Source organism: Zalophus californianus, chromosome X (genome assembly GCF_009762305.2).
Source record: "Zalophus californianus isolate mZalCal1 chromosome X, mZalCal1.pri.v2, whole genome shotgun sequence".
NCBI classification, from domain to species: Eukaryota; Metazoa; Chordata; class Mammalia; order Carnivora; family Otariidae; genus Zalophus; species Zalophus californianus.
In genome coordinates, this window is record NC_045612.1 from 114,577,122 (window position 1) to 114,595,155 (window position 18,034).

At 37.3% G+C, this 18,034-nt stretch overlaps 1 protein-coding gene and 1 pseudogene across 5 annotated transcripts in view; both read right to left on the minus strand.

The window, feature by feature from the left end:
• CDKL5 (cyclin dependent kinase like 5) overlaps nt 1-18,034 on the minus strand; it is a 199,815-nt gene that overhangs the window by 91,046 nt on the left and 90,735 nt on the right. The gene's annotated exons all lie outside the window — the stretch shown is intronic.
• LOC113930654 lies at nt 620-7,025 on the minus strand (annotated as a pseudogene).

Consider the following 18,034-nt stretch of genomic DNA (forward strand, 5'->3'; position numbering starts at 1 on the left):
GAATCTATTATTTCTTACCATTGCATGTAAATCTGTAATTATCTCAAGATAAAAATTTTAACAAAATCAAGCAAGCAATATATGAAAATCAATGTGAAACAGAAGTCCAATCTAAGATTTCAGAGGTTTTGCAGTGCCCCATAGAAACACACATCCCATTAGTAAATAACTGTGCTTATTCCTCACAAAAGTTTGTGAGAAGGAAATCTGAAAGACTCTTTAATGAGCCAAGAGAGTGGGTTTTACAAATGAGACTGTTTAAACTGTCAGAGCAAGATGCTGTTCATTGGCAGGTTTAACATTTCAGTTGTTCCCATCTTCTCCTTCCTTCTGCCCTGTGGGGTGGGAAGAAGCTTCTGATGAAGAGTAGATCAATCAGTTAAAAGAAAAAAAAGAAGCTACATTTTTTGCACATCTATGTAGTGGGTCTATCTGTGATCCTGCTATATATAATTAAAGATGCTAATACTAAAACCTTCTGTAATAGAATCACTGCAATTCCGTTTCTAAAACTCTGTAGTAGATTCTGCTTAGATTAAGATGTACCAAGAGTTCAAAAGACTAGGGAAGATAAATGCAGCCAGAAACTCTCAGAGGAGGCAGACAGGCAGGTTGCTCTCTTTAAAACTTTATTAAATAAAGAACATTCTCTAGAATATATGATGGACTAGGTCTACATTTGCATTTAATAAAGCTGAACATGACATTAGTTTAATGTGAAATGTTAAACCATTTAGTGTACAAAACTGTTCATGTAGCTGTCATGCAAGAACAAAGTATGAAGCTCAGCATTTTCACCAACCATCTGTGAGTTTTAGAAAAGTCATTTGAATAAACAGATTTCTTTAGTATATATTTCCAACACATTAGTTACATAAGTAATACTCAAACCTCTTTCAACCTTTCTTGCATTCCAAATAAAATCTTAGAACAAACATCAAAAACACTGGCCATCCCAAAAGACTGCCTACCAAACTCATTAACAGAATATGAGTTCTAAAATAATGATTATGTAGGATTTATTAAGTAAAATAAAGCCAAGCACTATCAGTTACTGTAAAATTCATGTAAGAACATTTAATAGTCCAGCTCTAAGCATTCTTTTTAAGTTTCTCACATTAATGAGTGCTGTTGACAGAACTAAAAGTCCTATCATTCAAGTGTCAGGCATTACATTTCAGAAAAAGGACATCATTCCTGATATCTTTCTAAAACGAAAAAACTCACAATGAGTAGAACCAGTATCCATAATAGGCTAAACTGGGTAAAGGGGGGCACTTTGGGGAGGGAAGAGTGTTTCTCACTTTCACAGTAGGAATTATGTAAACATCATACAGCCCACACCACAAAATCCATGAGAAAGGCTCAAATTTGAACCCTGCATTATTTTAAAAATCCATGTTCATGAGTTTATATTGCATCTGTTTGTACCAATACATGACAGATATCTATCACTCTTTCATATACACTGAACCATTCTCAGGAAATATGGGAGACAAAAAGTCCTTACTTATGTGCCACCTAATGCAACTTTTATTTAGAATGTAAATTCTTCGAGTCAACCATTTCAAATACCAACTATGTTCCTCCATTAATCCCCCCCTTTCTCCTCTCCTATCCCAGACCCCCCCAAAAAGAACCCTTTATGTCTGTTAAGCCTAACTGACGTTGAGTACCACCTCCTCTGGAACAAAAGTACACTCTCCACTGTACCTTCCTTTTCTTTAACAATTGAGCAGAATCATAATGTTTTCAGGCATGTGTCTAGATCTCTAGGTCATTAAGCCTGCTGCTGGCATGACTGCTGGCTTTGCAGAATGGCTGCTGGTCTACAATGACTACCACCCAGTAGCTACTTTTGTCATGCCCACCCCCACCCCCAGAATTATTATTATCAGGGAAATCAAAAGGCTATGCGTGCAAGCTGGAGGTGGTGCTTCCTGCCTGCCCTATTAGATCTTGCTATGCACTCTGTTTAGCATGGCTTTGCTCATTTCCTTGTTTATTGTAACTGCGGCTGGAAGAACTGTTTCTGTTTCCAGGAACCACCTTGTCCCTGGGAAGGGACATGGTGGAGAGAGGAACAACTGATGAAGAGTCAGTGGAGGGGCTTGGCAGACCAGATGAATCAAGGTAAGGCTCACTCTCTGGATCCTTCACATGGTCCTTAATGCCCTTGAAGAAGAGACAGAGTAACTCAAGGATGTTCAAAGCAAGAGACACCAAGGACACCACCAGCATGAAGAGAATGAAGATGCTTTTCTCTGTGGGGCGAGAGAGGAAGCAGTCCACCTGATGAGGGCAGGGGTCTCGCTTGCAAGTGTAAACCGCGTTCAGGCTGAATCCATAGATGTACCACTGGATCAGCAGGAAGGCCACCTCAAAAACAGACTTGAAGAAGACACTAATGGTATAGATTCGCAGCAAACTCCTTCTCATATTCACCTTACAGTGTTCTTCAATGCTATATTTGAAATTCTTGATCTCAATTTCGATTTCCTGCAAGTGCACTTCCATGTTGACACCAGCGTTTTGAGTGACTCTGAGTTTCTCCCCTCTCTTTTTCAACTTCTCTTCCTTGCGTATCAGGTAGAATACGTGCACTAGGTACAAGAGTGAGGGGACGGACACAATTATGATCTGCAGGACCCAGAAGCGCACATGAGAGATCGGGAAGGACTTATCATAGCAGACGTTTTCACAACCAGGCTGCCGAGTATTACAACGAAAGGCAAACTGCTCATCATCCCAGGCTGATTCAATCGCTGTCCCCAGTAGCAGGATTCGGAAAATGAAAAGGACCGAAAGCCACACCTTCCCTCCAGGGGTGGAGTAAGCTTGAACCTTGTCAAGGAGTTGGCCTAAGGCACTCCAGTCACTCATGTTGCCTGTTCGCTGTTCTTTGGCTTAAAAGAAGTGAAGTAGGACACCAAGTGATTGCACTCCTTGGAGGATGAAGTAAAATGAAAAAGTTAAGTTCAAGCACTGAAAACTTTCTGAAGTTTAAAAGTCTGCTACACCCTTTGGTACCTTCCTCACTCTTCTTCCTAATGAAAGACAACTGCTGATACCTAATAAAAGCTTATGTGGATTCATTTTCATACATGGTGAGCAAATACTCTTAAATAAGGATGTACATATATCAATAATGGGACAAATTACATAAATGAGGGAACAACTTAGGGGTGCCTGGGTGGCTCAGTTGGTTAAGGGTCTGCCTTCGGCTCAGGTCATGATCCCAGGGTCCTGGGATCGAGCCCCCCATCGGGCTCCCTGCTCAGCAGGGAGCCTGCTTCTCCCTCTCCCTCTGCCTGCTGCCCCCCCCCTGCTTGTGTGCTCTGTCAAATAAATAAATAAAATCTAAAAAAAAAATGAGGAAACATAAACACATCTAAAGGTTTCCTTCAATTCCAGAATAAAGCAATCTTCAAAGATAAAGACTGAAACACAGAAACTGAATTAAAAATTCACATGCATATATTGACCAATTCATCTTCAAACATTATTAGGGCCACGATTTCCAAAGTAGGTAATGATAGGGGTGCCTGGCTGGCTTAGTCAGTAGAGCGTGTGATTCTTGATCTCCAGGTTGTGAGTTCAAGCCCTGTGTTGGTGTGGAGACTACTTTAAAAGGGGGGGTGGGGGGGGAGGAACCAAATATATAATGATATTCATCCCAGCATTATTTATTCAGTGCCTACTAGATACCAGGTACTATACTGGGCACTGGTCCCTATGGGCGAGTAAAACAGAATTCCTGTACTTGTGCAACTTGCAATTAACTAGAGGAAACACATCATTAAAAGTACTATATTTTAGGGCGCCTGGGTGGCTCAGTTGGTTAAGCGACTGCCTTCGGCTCAGGTCATGATCCTGGAGTCCCAGGATCGAATCCCACATCGGGCTCCCTGCTCAGCAGGGAGTCTGCTTCTCCCTCTGACCCTCTTCCCTCTCGTGCTTTCTATCTCTCATTCTCTCTCTCTCTGAAATAAATAAATAAAATCTTTAAAAAAAAAAAAAAAGTACTATATTTTAGGGGTGCCTGGGTGGCTCAGTCAGTTAACTGATTCTTGATCTCAGGGTTGTGAGCTCAAGCTCCGCATTGAACTCCGTGGAGTCTACTTTGAAAAAAAAAAAAAAAAGTCCAGTATTTTACTAAGTCTAAGACACAACCGATTATAAGATAAACCATTATGTTACTTACCATTCAGAAAGCAATCAAGGCATCCAGTGTTAAGAGGTGCCTTGATTTCAGAAATGTGAGGGGAAATGTACATCTTAGAATCAATGAAAAAGGCTAAATGAATATAGAATTGCAATCTTAAATAAGTACTAAGAAGTAAAAACAAAATAGGTACTGACAGAAATTAACTCAAGGAAATCCAGATCAGTCTGTATAGAGTCAGCCAGGCAGAGTCTGAAAACTATTAGCCGCGATGGAAGCCAGCATGGGCAAAGCTTTGAGGGTGGGAGAACTCACTGTACTCAGGGAGCTCAAAGGCAGGCAAACTGGTTACCAGGTATTAAGTAGAGGTAGCACAGCCCAAGACCGGTGCTGGAGGAGGCTACCTCAGGCATCTGCTTAGCAGCAGCAGAGAAATCCAGGAGCAGAAAGCATGATTATACTGTGATGCTGCGGCAAGACTGAAACTGAGGGAGAAATTACTAATGGCAGTTCAGGAGCTCTAGGGGTCTGTAGGAAGACTGGGGGAAGAGAGGGTACAACTGAATGTACTGAGCAGTACAGGGATGAGGGTTCTGTGCTAAAATGGTTAGCCAGTGAGTTTTGGTGGTGACAAAAAGTAGAAGAGGATGTCAAGAATCATGGGGGTGACCCTGAGAGTCTCTCCCCTAGAGAGGGTAACAGATGACCAATCCTGGCACTGTGGTCCTGAATGCTATGGTGAATGAAGGGACATTTTGTAAAGGTAGCTGCCATCCCAGTTAGCATAAAGTAGCAAGATCAGGACCAAAAAAAAAAAAAAGAGGGGCTACAACTCCCTTCTTAACTGGAAATTGCAAGTCAGGATCCAGCCAACAGAGGCCTCAACTTAAATACTTATTTACTGAATGTGAACCACTATCTCCTTTGAAATGTGAACACATGGAAGCTTTTCTGTTAAGACTAAAATATTAATACACTGTGTTCATTCGTGTGGGTTTCTTCTAGGAGACTGTTATATCACCAGTTTTGGGAGGGCTTTAAGGGAGGGTTTAAGTTTCAGGAGGAGAAACACAGATACCGACTACTAATCTGTTCAGGGTTGGTGGGAGCTGGCGTGGGGCACAACCCATAACTGTGCCCCTACTGAAGACCTGCTCTTCTTTCTCCCTTTCCTCCCGACAGCCCTATTTCTTTATAAGAAATGTCTGTAAGCAAAAGCCTAAGTAAAAGTTTCTGCCTCTGATTCAAATCATGCTAGACAAATGGATCTTCCTTTATTTTTTTTTTAAGATTTTATTTTTAAGTAATCTCTACACCCAACATGGTCTCAAACACACGACCCTGAAATCAAGAGTTGCATGCTCCAACAACTGAGCCAGCCAGGAGCCCTGGAGCTTACTTTAAAACAAACCACAACTAATGATTACGTGGCAAAAAATAATTATTTTCAATCAAATTCTTTCAATACAACATGAACTCATCATTTCTAAAAACAAATTTTATTTAGTATGTTACGATAAAACCCATAATGGTTAACATTTTAATTCTCCCTCCTGAAAAACTTTCATTCCCAAAGACAGATATTCATTTTAAACAATTAAGAAAATTAAAAGAGAAAAATATTTCTTAAACATGAGATTGCCAACTAATAATCAATCTTAAATACCATTCAGCTGATTTGTTTCTTGGTTTAACAGCTATTCCTCACAGTAGATTCAGTGAGAAAAATAAAACTTAAAATGAAACCTAAAAAAAGAGGGCAAGATTAATGTAATGTACAATGTCTCAATTGCCCAAGGTTGGTTACAACTGTTCTCCAAGGATAAGAACTGAAGGTTCCCCAAATGCAATTTTTTAGCAAGTAATCAAATTACAAGGCTTTGAAGTATACACTGTACTTTCTCAGTTGCTTAAATAACACATTTTAGCCAAATTGTCCTTTATCATGCAGATTCTAAAAATAATCCTATTAGGCTAAAGTCACCAAGATCTACAGTTTATAATTAATACATTCTTCAAGGTTAATTGAAAATAAACCACTGGCAGCATAAGAGTTAGGCATTTATTCTCATTAGTTTTTCAAATTTTAAACAGTGCTTAGTCTCCAGAGATTTCAAAATGCCTCAGAAAATTGAGTTACTTTTTCAAAAACAAGTAGGGTAAAGTAATAACAAATGAAGGTTAAAGACAATAATCCCTGAAACTACTTTAGCACCGATTCTAAAAGGTATCTGATTAAAAACAGTGCTGGGGGTGATGGGGAGGGAGAAAATCAATAATTCCAGTTAATTTAGGGTAAAGTTATTAGCAATTTTCTAGAACTATAAGAAGATCTTAAGTTTTTCAAATATTTTGTTCTGAAGAAGTTCTTGCTAAGCACTTTGAAAATATATAGATCCAAGATTCAAAGAGATGAAAATAAGAATGAGTCATCTCAGCCAAGCAAATGGTTCATAGAGAAATTAAGTCTCTTGCTGAACAATTATTTTTAAACTGGACAAGGTATTTCCAATTTTAAAACATAAACATAAAGCGTCAGGTTTCAGTCCCAACAAATAAAGTGTCTGAATATTGTCACTCCTATCCTTACAGCAAGAGGAAAAAAAAAGAAAAAAAACACTGAAAATCAACTTTCCTTAGGCTTATCAGAGAATTAAGGACATGGCAAACTGAACTCCTAAAATCTGGAGAGACAGGCAAATAGAATCACACCCAAGAACAGCTTACCTGGAGCGGTAGGCACTAGAGCAATACACTAGGGAGAAAAATGGTAATTTTGACAAAGGCTTGCCAAGTAAGAACTCCTAGCGACCAAGTCTTAGGAGGGCCCTCCACACTCTCTTGGCTTTACCTCCAGGACTTTACCAGGTTCTGAACATGAAGATCCAAGAATGATCTCCTCCCCTTTTGGGTAAGAGAAAAAATATAAAAGTAACAATTTTGAAATATGCCCACAGTAAAGATCCAATAAAAACCTTGCCCCTTTTGAGGAAGAAGGGGAACATAATCATTTTGAAAAACACCCAGGGAAAAAGTAACAGTTTTGAAATAAACCTAGAATGTTCTCCATAACAAAGGCCAACACTCAAAGGGAAAATTACCAGAGCCTTACATGTTTGTCCTGGGAGAGGGGAAATTAGCCAGCTACAGCCCCTCTAGCCTTCTTGCTTCACCTAAAAATAAGGGGAGAAAAAGGCTAAAAAATACTTCTGAAGGTTGCAGGCCAGGACTCAGGCCCACCAAAAGACTTAAGATTTGGTCCTAAGATTATAGAACACTTCCTCTTCCCCATACTCTACCACCAGGTCACAAGGTTCTGGTACAGTAACAGCGGATTTCAACAGAAAGAGTTACAAGGAGCTATTTAAATTATTAACTACTTAAACTATTTAAAAAGGAGTTCTTAGGGAAACACAAAGACAATGGGGGAGAAAAATAAACAAAAAGACACTAGAGGAAACTGCAGCCTCTGGCACCTACGCGTACAACATTTAACAGCCCAGCCCCAAGCCAAATAACCTAAAACATTACACTAAATGCCTATTTACCTCAGTTCCTATTGCCCGATATATCCTATCTGGGTTTGTTTCTTTTTTTTAAGATTTTATTTATTTATTTGACAGAGAGAGTGAGCACAAGCAGAGTGAGCAGCAGAGAGAAAGGGAGAGGGAGAAGCAGAAAATTTTAACCGACTGAGCCACTCAGGCGCCCCCATTTGGGTTTTAAAAAACATTAAAAAGCGTGCGAAAAGGCAAGACAAAAGGCAGTCTGAGGAGACAAAGCACACATCAGAACCAGACTCAGATATGGCACAGATTTGGGGATTATCAGGAATAATTTCAGATAGGGAATTTAAAATAACTATGAGTTCACTGTTAAGAACTCTAATGGAAAAAGTAGACAACATGCAAGTACAGATGGGTAATGTAAGCATACACAATTCTACGAAGAATTAAAATACTACAAGTAAAAAACACTAACAAAATGAATGCTTTTAAAGGACTTATCAATAGATTGGATATGGCCAAGGAAAGAATTAGTGAATTTAAAAATATTTCAACAGAAACTTCCCAAACTAAATGCAAAGAGAAAAAAGAAATATTATAAAGCAGAACACAGTATCTAAGAACTACAGAACAATTACAAAAGGTATAACCGGATTACCAGAAGGAAAAAAATGAGAAAAAGGAAAAGAAATATTTGAAGGAACAATGGCCAAAAATCTTCTAAAATTAATGACACCAAACCATACATCAAAAAAGCTCAGAGCAGACCAAGCAAGATAAATATAAAAAAAACTACACCTAAACGACATCATATTCAAACTACAGAAAAATCAAACATAAAATCATGAAATCAACCAGGGGAAAAGATATCTTACCTACAGAGAACAAGGACAGGCAATACATCCAAATTTTTTCAGAAGCCATGAAGTGAAATATGTAAAGTGTTGTGGGGGAAAAACCCACCAACCTACAAAGTATTCAGTGAAATTATCCTTCAAAAGTGAAGGAGAAATACTTTTTCAGATAAACAAAAACTGAGGGAATTTTTTAACAGACCAGGCTAGTAAGAGCTGTTTTAAAAAGTTCTTTAGGGAAGGAAAATTATACAGGTCATAAAGTCAGATCTACACAAAATAAGAGCACTGGAGAAGGAATAAATGAAGGCAAAATAAAATCTGTTTTTCCTATTCTTAATTAATAGATAACCATTCAAAGTAACAAGAGTAACAATGTATTCACTGATTATAGCATATGGATAAGTAAAATGAATGACAGCAATGTTACAAGGATGGGAAGGAGGAATTGGGAAAATTCTAGTTTAAGGTACATGCAGTGCCTAAGAAGCAGAATACATTTATCTGATGGTGGACTTAGGTAAGTTGTAAATGTATACAGTAAACTCTAGGGCAATGACTAAAAATCTTTTTTTTAAGATTATTTATTTATTTATTTGAAAGAGAGAGAATGAGAGAGAGAGAGAGAGAGAGCACATGAGAGGAGGGAGGGTCAGAGGGAGAAGCAGACTCCCTGCTGAGCAGCGACCCCGATGCAGGACTCGATCCCAGGACTCCAGGATCATGACCTAAGCCCAAGGCAGTCGCTTAACCAACTGAGCCATCCAGGCGCCCCCTTAAAATCTTTTGAAAAGAAGTATAATGGGCATACTAAGACATGACAGAAAACAGAATCATATAAAATGGTCAATTAAAATCAAAAGGAAGGGCGCCTGGGTGGCTCAGTTGGTTAAGCAACTTCGGCTCAGGTCATGATCCTGGAGTCCTGGGATCGAGTCCCATGTCGGGCTCCCTGCTCAGCAGGGAGTCTGCTTCTCCCTCTGACCCTCTTCCCTCTCGTGCTCTCTATCTCTCATTCTCTCTCTCTCAAATAAATTTAAAAAAATCAAAAGGAAGAAAAAAAGGGGAATATTTTTGTTTAAAGAAAAAAAAAAGAAGGGAGGCCTGGCTGGCTTAGGACCCCTTGATCTCAGGGAAATTAGTTGGAGCCCCACATTGGGTGCAGAGATTAGCCCTCCCCCAAAAAAATGAAAAAAAGAAAAAAGGGGGGCGCCTGGATGGCTCAACGGGTTGAGGGTGCAGCTCTTGATCTGGGCCCAGATCATGATCTCAGGGTCCTCGAATTGAGCCCTACATTGCATTGGGCTCCGCCCTCTGCAGGGAGTCTGCTTGAGATTCTCTTTCTCCCTCTCCCTCTGCTCCTCCCTCCCCACATGCTCTAAAAAGTGTAATGGGACTCCTGGGTGGCTCAGTTGGTTAAGCATCTGCCTTAGCCTCAGGTCATGATCCCAGGGCCCTGGGATCAAGCCCCGCATCTGGCTCTCTGCTCAGTCCTCTCCCTCTGCCTGCCATTCCCCTTACTTGTGCTCTCTCTCTCTGTCAAATGAATAAATAAGATCTTTAAAATAAATAAATAAAAATAATTTTTAAAATGTAAATAGAAAAGTTACAAAAGTAAAAAAAGGTTCATATTAACTCAATTATATTAATAATCACATTAAAATCATTACAAATGCAAATGGCTTTAAAAAAAAAAAAGAGCATGCATGCACACAAGCAGGGGGCAGAGAGGGGCAGAGGGTGAGGGAGAGAATCTTATGCAGGCTCCACACTCAACACAGAGCCCAATGCGGGGCTCAATCCCACAACCCCAAAATCATGACCTGAGCAGAAATCAAGTGTCAGCTGCTTAACTTACTGAGTAACCCAGACGCCCCAGTAACACCAAACCCAGAGAATGGATTTTTAAAACCACTTTAAATAAAAAGACACATAGCTTAAAAGCAAAGGGATGTAAAAAGGTATACCATGTTAACACTAATGTAAAGAAAGCTAGAGTAGCTATATCAATTTTAGACAAAGCAGATTTCAGAACCAAGACAATCATCAGGAATAAAGAGGTAGATTACAAAATGATACATTCTTCAAGAAGACCTAACAATCCTTAAGATGCAGGTACCAAACAAAAGAGCACCAAAATACATGAGATAAATATAGATAGAACTGCAAGGAGAAATAGACAAATCCAACATTATAGTTGGAGACTTCCAACACCCACCCCTTTCAGTTACTGATGAAAGAAAAAAGAAAGGAAAAGGAAAAGGAAAAGGAAAAGGAAAAGGAAAAGGAAAAGGAAAAGGAAAAGAAAAGAAAAGAAAAGAAAAAAGAAAGAAAGAAAGAAAAAGAAAAAGAAAGATTGATTGAGGAAGGATATAGGTGAATTGAACAGCACCATCAAGTAAGTAGATCTACTAGACATTTATGTAATACTTCTAAGAGAAGCACAATACATATTCTTCTCAAGCTTACATGGAGCATTCCTCAAGGTAGAACAAATTTTGGGCCATAAAACACATTTTGAAGCATAAAAAATCATACAAAGTATACTCTCATGGGGCACCCAGGTGGCTGAGTCAGTTAAGCATCCAACTCTTGATTTCAGCTCAGGTCATGATCTCAGGGTCATGGAGCCTGCTTGGGATTCTCTCTCTCCCTCTCCCTCTGCCCCTCCCTCCCCCCACCCCCCCAACCCCCGCTACTCTAGTGCTCACTCAGAGTATATGCTTACAACCAATGGAATTAAACTAGAAATCAAGAACATAAAGCTGGAAAATCTCAAAATATTTAGAGATTAACCACTTCTAAATAACACATGGATCAGGGCACCTGGCTGGCTCAGTCAGTGAAGCATGCAACTCTTGATCTTGGGGTCATGAGTACAAGCCCCACCACACTGGGCATAAAGTCTAATTAAAAAAATAAAAATAAAAAAATAGCACACAGGTCAAAGAAGAAATCTTTAGAAATGAATTTCTACAAACAATGAATCATGGAACACTATATCAAAAGCTAATGATGTAATGTATGGTGATTAACATAACAATAAAAATTAAAAAAGAAAAATCAAAAAAATATTTTGAACTAAATGAAAATGACAATACAAAACAAAATTTGTGTGATGCAGCAAAAGCGGTGTATAGGAAAAATGTTTATAGCATGGAATGCATACAGACCTAAAATCATTAACTAAAAAACTAAATTAAAATTTAAAAAAATAAAATCAGTAATTAAGCTTCTATCTTAGGAAATAAGACAGAGGGATAACTTGAGCCTAAAACAAGAAGAAAATAATAATAAAGTTTACAGAAGTAATCAATGAAATTGAATACAGGAACTCACCAGTGAAAAATCAATGAAAACAAAAGCTGGCTCTTTTAAAAGATCAGTAAAATTGATAAACCTCTAGCCAGACCAACCAAGAAAAAGAAAAAACATAAATTATTTTTTTAATTTCATTTTATTATGTTATATTAGTCACCATACATTACATCATTAGTTTTTGATGTAGTGTTCCATGATTCATTGTTTCCGTATAACACCCAGTGCTCCATTCAATACGTGCCCTCCTTAATACCCATCACCAGGCTAACCCATCCCCCACCCCCTCCCCTCTAAAACCCTCAGTTTGTTTCTCAGAGTCCATAGTCTCTCATAGTTCGTCTCTCCCTCCGAATCCCCCCTTTCATTTTTCCCTTCCAACTATCCTTTTTTTTTTTTAACATATAATTTATTGTTTGTTTCAGAGGTACAGGTCTGTGATTCATCAGTCTTACATAATTCACAGCACTCACCATAGCACATACCCTCCCCAATGTCCATCACACAGCCACCCCATCCCTCCCACCCCCCACCACTCCAGCAACCCTCAGTTTGTTTCCTGAGATTAAGAGTCTCTTATGGTTTGTCTCCCACTCTGGTTTCATCTTGTTGCATTTTTTCCTCCCTTCCCCTATGACCCTCTGTCTTGCTTCTCAAATTCCTCATATTAGTGAGATCATATGATACTTGAGAACAGACACAAATTATTAATATCAGAAATGAAAGAAGAGTCACCACTACCCATCACATGGACATTAAAAGGATTATAAAAGAATATTATGAACAAATCTATGCCTATCAATTTGGTACTTAGGTAAATGGACCAATTCCTTGAAAGATACAAACTATCAAAATGTACATAAGGAATAAAAGATAATCTGAATATGCCTAAATGTGTGGAAGAAAATCAGTAACAAAAAGTCCCATACCCAGATTGTTTCATTGGTGACTCTAAAGATTTAAGGAGAGATTATACCAATTCTCTACAATCTCTTCCAGAAAAATCTCTTCCTTCCAGAAGTGGAGGAACAATTCTTAACTCACTCTATGAAGCCACTATTACCTTAATACCAAAACCAGATAAAATCATTAAAAGAAAGGTAAACTACAGACAAATATCTCTCATGAACAAAGATGTACAAATCTTCAGCAAATATTAGCAAAGCAAATACAGCAACGTATAAAAAGAATGACACACCACGACCATATGGGATTTGTCCCAGGTGTGCAAGGCTAGTTCAACATTCTAAAATCAATTCATGTAATCTACAATCATCAGTGAGCTAAAATAGAAATATCGTATCATCATAACAATTGATGCAGAAAAGCACTGACAAAACCCAACACCCACTCGTGATAAAAGCTCTTAGTAATCTAGGAATAGAGAGAATGTCATCAATTTAATAAAGAACATCTACAAAAAACCTACAGTTAACATCATTCTTAATGGTAAGAAACTGCTGCCTTCCTACTAAGCTCAGGAACAAGATAAGAATGACCCCTCTCACCACTTTTATTCAACATTTTACTGGAAGTCATAACTAATACAACAAGACAAGAAAAGGAAATAAAAGGGATATAGATTGGGAAAGAAAAAATAAACTGTTTTGTTCAGAGATAACAGGACTATCCATGAAGAAAATCTCGAAAAACCTACAGTGAAAAACTCCTGGACCTAATAATTCTACCTAAGTCACAACTTACAAGGGTAATATACAAAAGTCAACTGCTTTCCCATGTACCAGCAATGAATAATTGGAAATAAAAATTTAAAACAATACCACTTACATTATCACACACACAAAAAAAGTACTGAAGTATAAATCTAACACAATTTTCCCAAGATCTGCATGCAAAAATCTACATAGCTATGTTGAAAGAAATCAAAGATTTAAATAAATGGAGAAATACTCTGCATTCGTGGATTAGAAAACTCAGTATTAAGATGTCAATTCTTCTCAACTTGATTTATAGATTCAGTGCGATCCCAATCCTAGTAAGCTATTTTGTGAAACAGAAAAGAGCCCCCAAATAGACTCAACACAAACACAGCTGATCTCTGACAAAGAAGCAGAGGCAATCCAATGGGAAAAACGGTCTTTTCAACAAATGGTACTGGACATCCATATGCAAAATAAAGAATCTAGATACAAAGCTTTTAAGTTTAACAAAAACTAACTCAAAGTGGACCATAGACCTAGATACAAAATTACAAAACTTCTAAAAAATAACCTAGAAAATCTAGGTGACTCTTGACTTTGGTGATGAGTTTTTAGATACAACACCAAAAGGACAATCCACAAAAAAAAAAAAAACCTGGGACATTGAGTGTCATTAAAATTAAAAAATTTTTCTGCTCTGCTAAAGTCACTCTTAACAGAACAAAAAATATGCCACAAACTGGGAGAAAATACGTGCAAAACATGTATCTGCAGAATGATGTCACTGAAGATGGTAAAATAGGGACATCTACGACTCCATCCTTCCACAGAAACAAATAATGAGCTGGCAAAAAGTGTTAGAATCAACTTTTCTAGAACTCTGCAACTAGTCAAAAACTTAAAACCAGGGAAAGACTTGATAAAGGAAGTAGCTACTTTGTGATATGAGTGTGATATGCATTTTAAACTGCCCACCTCACATACCATAACAATGATGGACAAACAGACAACAAATAGAAGGCAACTTCCTCAACCTGATAAAGGACATTTATGAAAAATCCATAGCTAACATCATGAATACTCAATGGTAAAAGACTGAAAGCCTTCTCCCCAAGATCAGGAACAAGACAAAGATGCCCACTTTTGCCACTTGATAACATTATACTGGAAATTCTAGCTAGAACAACTGGGCAAGACAAAGAAATAAAAGGTATCCAAATTAAAAAGGAAGGAATAAAACTAGTCTCATCCACAGATGATATAATTATACACATAGAAAATCCTAAAGAATCCATACATTAGAACTAACAAACAAATTCATCAAAGTCGCAGGATAAAAAATCAAAATACAATAGCCAGTAGTCCACAAAATGTTACCATATGACCCAGCAATTCTACTCCTAGGTATATATACAAAGGAATTAAAAGCAAGGACTCAAGATACTTGTCTGTGAATGTTCATAGTAGCATTATCCACATTAGCCAAAAGTGGAAACAATTCAACTGTCCATCAACAAATGAATGGATACATAAAATGTGGTATATACATACAATGGAATATTATTCAGCTATAAAAACGAATGAAGTTCTGATACATAGATTATGAATGAACCTTAAAAACATTGTGCTAAGTAATGGAAACCAGACACAAAAAGACAAATATTGTATTATTCCACTTATATGAAATATCTAAAATAGGCAAAACTGTAGAGACAAAGTAGATCGGAGGTTGGGGTTGGGGGTAAGAGGGTATGGGGGAGTTATTGCTTAACTGCTACAGTTTCTTTTGGGGGTGATAAGGAAATTTGGAAATATAAAGGTGATGGTTACACAAATATTGTGAATACAGTTGATGACACTGAACTGCACACTTAGAAATGCTTAAAATAGTAAATTGTTATACATATTTTACAATTAAAAAAATCAGTAGTATTTGTATATACTAGCAACTGATGACCCAAAATAGAAATTAAGAAAGCAATTCCATTTATAATAACATCCAAATGAATAAATACCTAGGAATAAATCTAACCAAGCAGGTAAAAGACTAACACATTGAAAACTACAAAGTATTGATGAAAGAAGTTAAAGAAGACTTAAGTAAATGGAAAGTCCTACATTCATGGATTAGAAAACTTTATACTGTTAAGACAACAATACTATGCAAAGTAATCCACAGATTCAGTGACATCCCTATCAAATATCCAATGGCCTTTTTTTTTCAGAAATGGAAAAGGTAATCCTCAAATTCATAAGGAATTACCAGGAGCCCTCAATAACTAAAATAGTTTTGGGGGTGAAAAAAAGGAACAAAGTTGGTAGATTCATACTTACTGATTTCAAAACTTAATACAAATCCACAGTAATTAGAACAGTGTGGCACTGACATAAGGATAGACACATAGACCACAGGTATAAAATTGAGAGTCTGGAAATAAACCCATACAGTGATGGCCAATTTATTTTCAACAAGGTGACAACACCAATAAATAGGGAAAAAACTCTCTTCAACAAATGGTATTAGAACAATTGCATATCCACATCCAAAAGAATGAAGGTGGACCCCTATCTCATACCACAAATAAAAATTAACTCAAAGTGGATTAACCACTTAAATCTAAGAGCTAAAATTATACTATTAATTTTTAAAAGGCATAAGCCATCATGACCTTGGATTTGGCCATGGTTTCAAAAACATGAGCAAGAGAAGAAAAAAAAAAGAGATAAACTGGACTTCATCAAAATTAAAAACTTTTATGCAAAGAGCATTATCAAGAAAGTGAACAGACAATCTACAGAATGAGAAAAAATATTTGCAAACCATATATCTGATAAAGGACTTACATCCAAAATATATAAAGAATTCTTGCAACTCAACAAAAACAACCCAATTAAAAAATCGGCAGGGTAGGGAGATGGGCTAAATGGATGATGGGTATTAAAGGGGGCACATACTGGGATGAGCCATGGGTGTTAAATGTAAATGATGAATCACTAAATTCTACTCCTGAGACCAGTACTATACTATATGTTAACCAACTTGAATTTAAATTTTAAAGAATGGGCAAAGGACTTAAATATACATTTTTCCAAAGAGGATATGCAAATGGCCAACAAGCACAAGAAAAGATGCTCAACATCACTAATCATTACAGACATGCAAATCAAATACACAATATGCTACCACTTTATGTCACTAGGATGGCCACAACAAAAAGAAATAAGGAAACAAGTATTAGCAAGGATATGGAGAAATTGAAACCCTTGTACATTGCTGGTAGGAATGTAAAGTGGTGCAGCTGCTGTGGGAAAACAGTTTTGCGGTTCCTCGAAAAGTTGAACATAGAACTCCCATATTACCTATCACTTCCACTCTTGGTATAAACCCACAAAGAATTGAAAACAGGAACTCAAACAAAACTTGTACACAAAAGTTCACAGCAGCACTATTCACAATAGCCAAAAGGTGGAGGGGGGAAACAACCCCCATGCAGTTATGGGGTTTGGGAAATACTTGTTTTTCCTTTATTGCTGACATGAATATTTTCCTAAGTAGGCTTTCATGAGGAATTTATTGAAAAAATGTGAAAGAAGGTTTCACACTATCATTTCAACTACAATCTTCTCTCAAATTTACCTCTCCCAAGCTATGTGTTAAGCTTCCTGACAAAAGAAGACAGGATCTTACATTTGTTGATTTATACATGCTAGGCTAAATTCCTCAAAAATAGGAATTACTTACTGACTTCTACAGAGCCAGTGCCAGGCAGAGTACCTGACATTTTGTGGGCACTGAACAGATTTTGCTTAAGCAGATATTTGGTTGAATCGTACTTTATAATGTCATGCCTAGAACAGTGCTTTAAGTATAGAAGGTCCAAAAATTTTTGATATTTTAAAATTAAAAGGCTTTAACATATGAAACAAACCTTTAAATTCGGAAAGAGTAAATAAAGCTCAAAAGCATTGTAGAATATCAGCTATAGCTTCTAATAGTATTTCAGGGTTGGATTACTATTTATACAGAAATAGATCATTGTGTACTACTTTCCAGTTACTGCTTTCAACAACTGATAGTTATGCTTAACTACTTAAAAGTATCCACCATACGGGCATCTGTTGATCAGTTCCTTTTCTTATATTACCAGTGAATATATAATTCAGGCCTGTGTAAAAAAAAAAAGATTCACTTTCATTTTTGCTCCTGAAGTTTTGAAAAAAAGATGCATTAAAGAGCTAGTGTAAATCCCTTAAGCACATTTATCAGAGACTAATGAAATTACTCATCTGAAGAAGGTATAGAATGTTCTTTTCTTTGAACTAATTATGTTTTTATGATTAGTGGAAAAGAAGACTTTAAAGTCCATCTAGTGTCCCTGCCAACTCATCCTCTAGAAGAGGGTAGAGGAGTGTGTGGGGGAGGGAGGGACAAATTATTTAGGAATTGAGTCACTGTGAGAAGGATGAACAAGGTAAAGTCTTCTGTGTAGACAATGCATGCAGAGTTAGTACCAGCCAGTTCTAAATGAC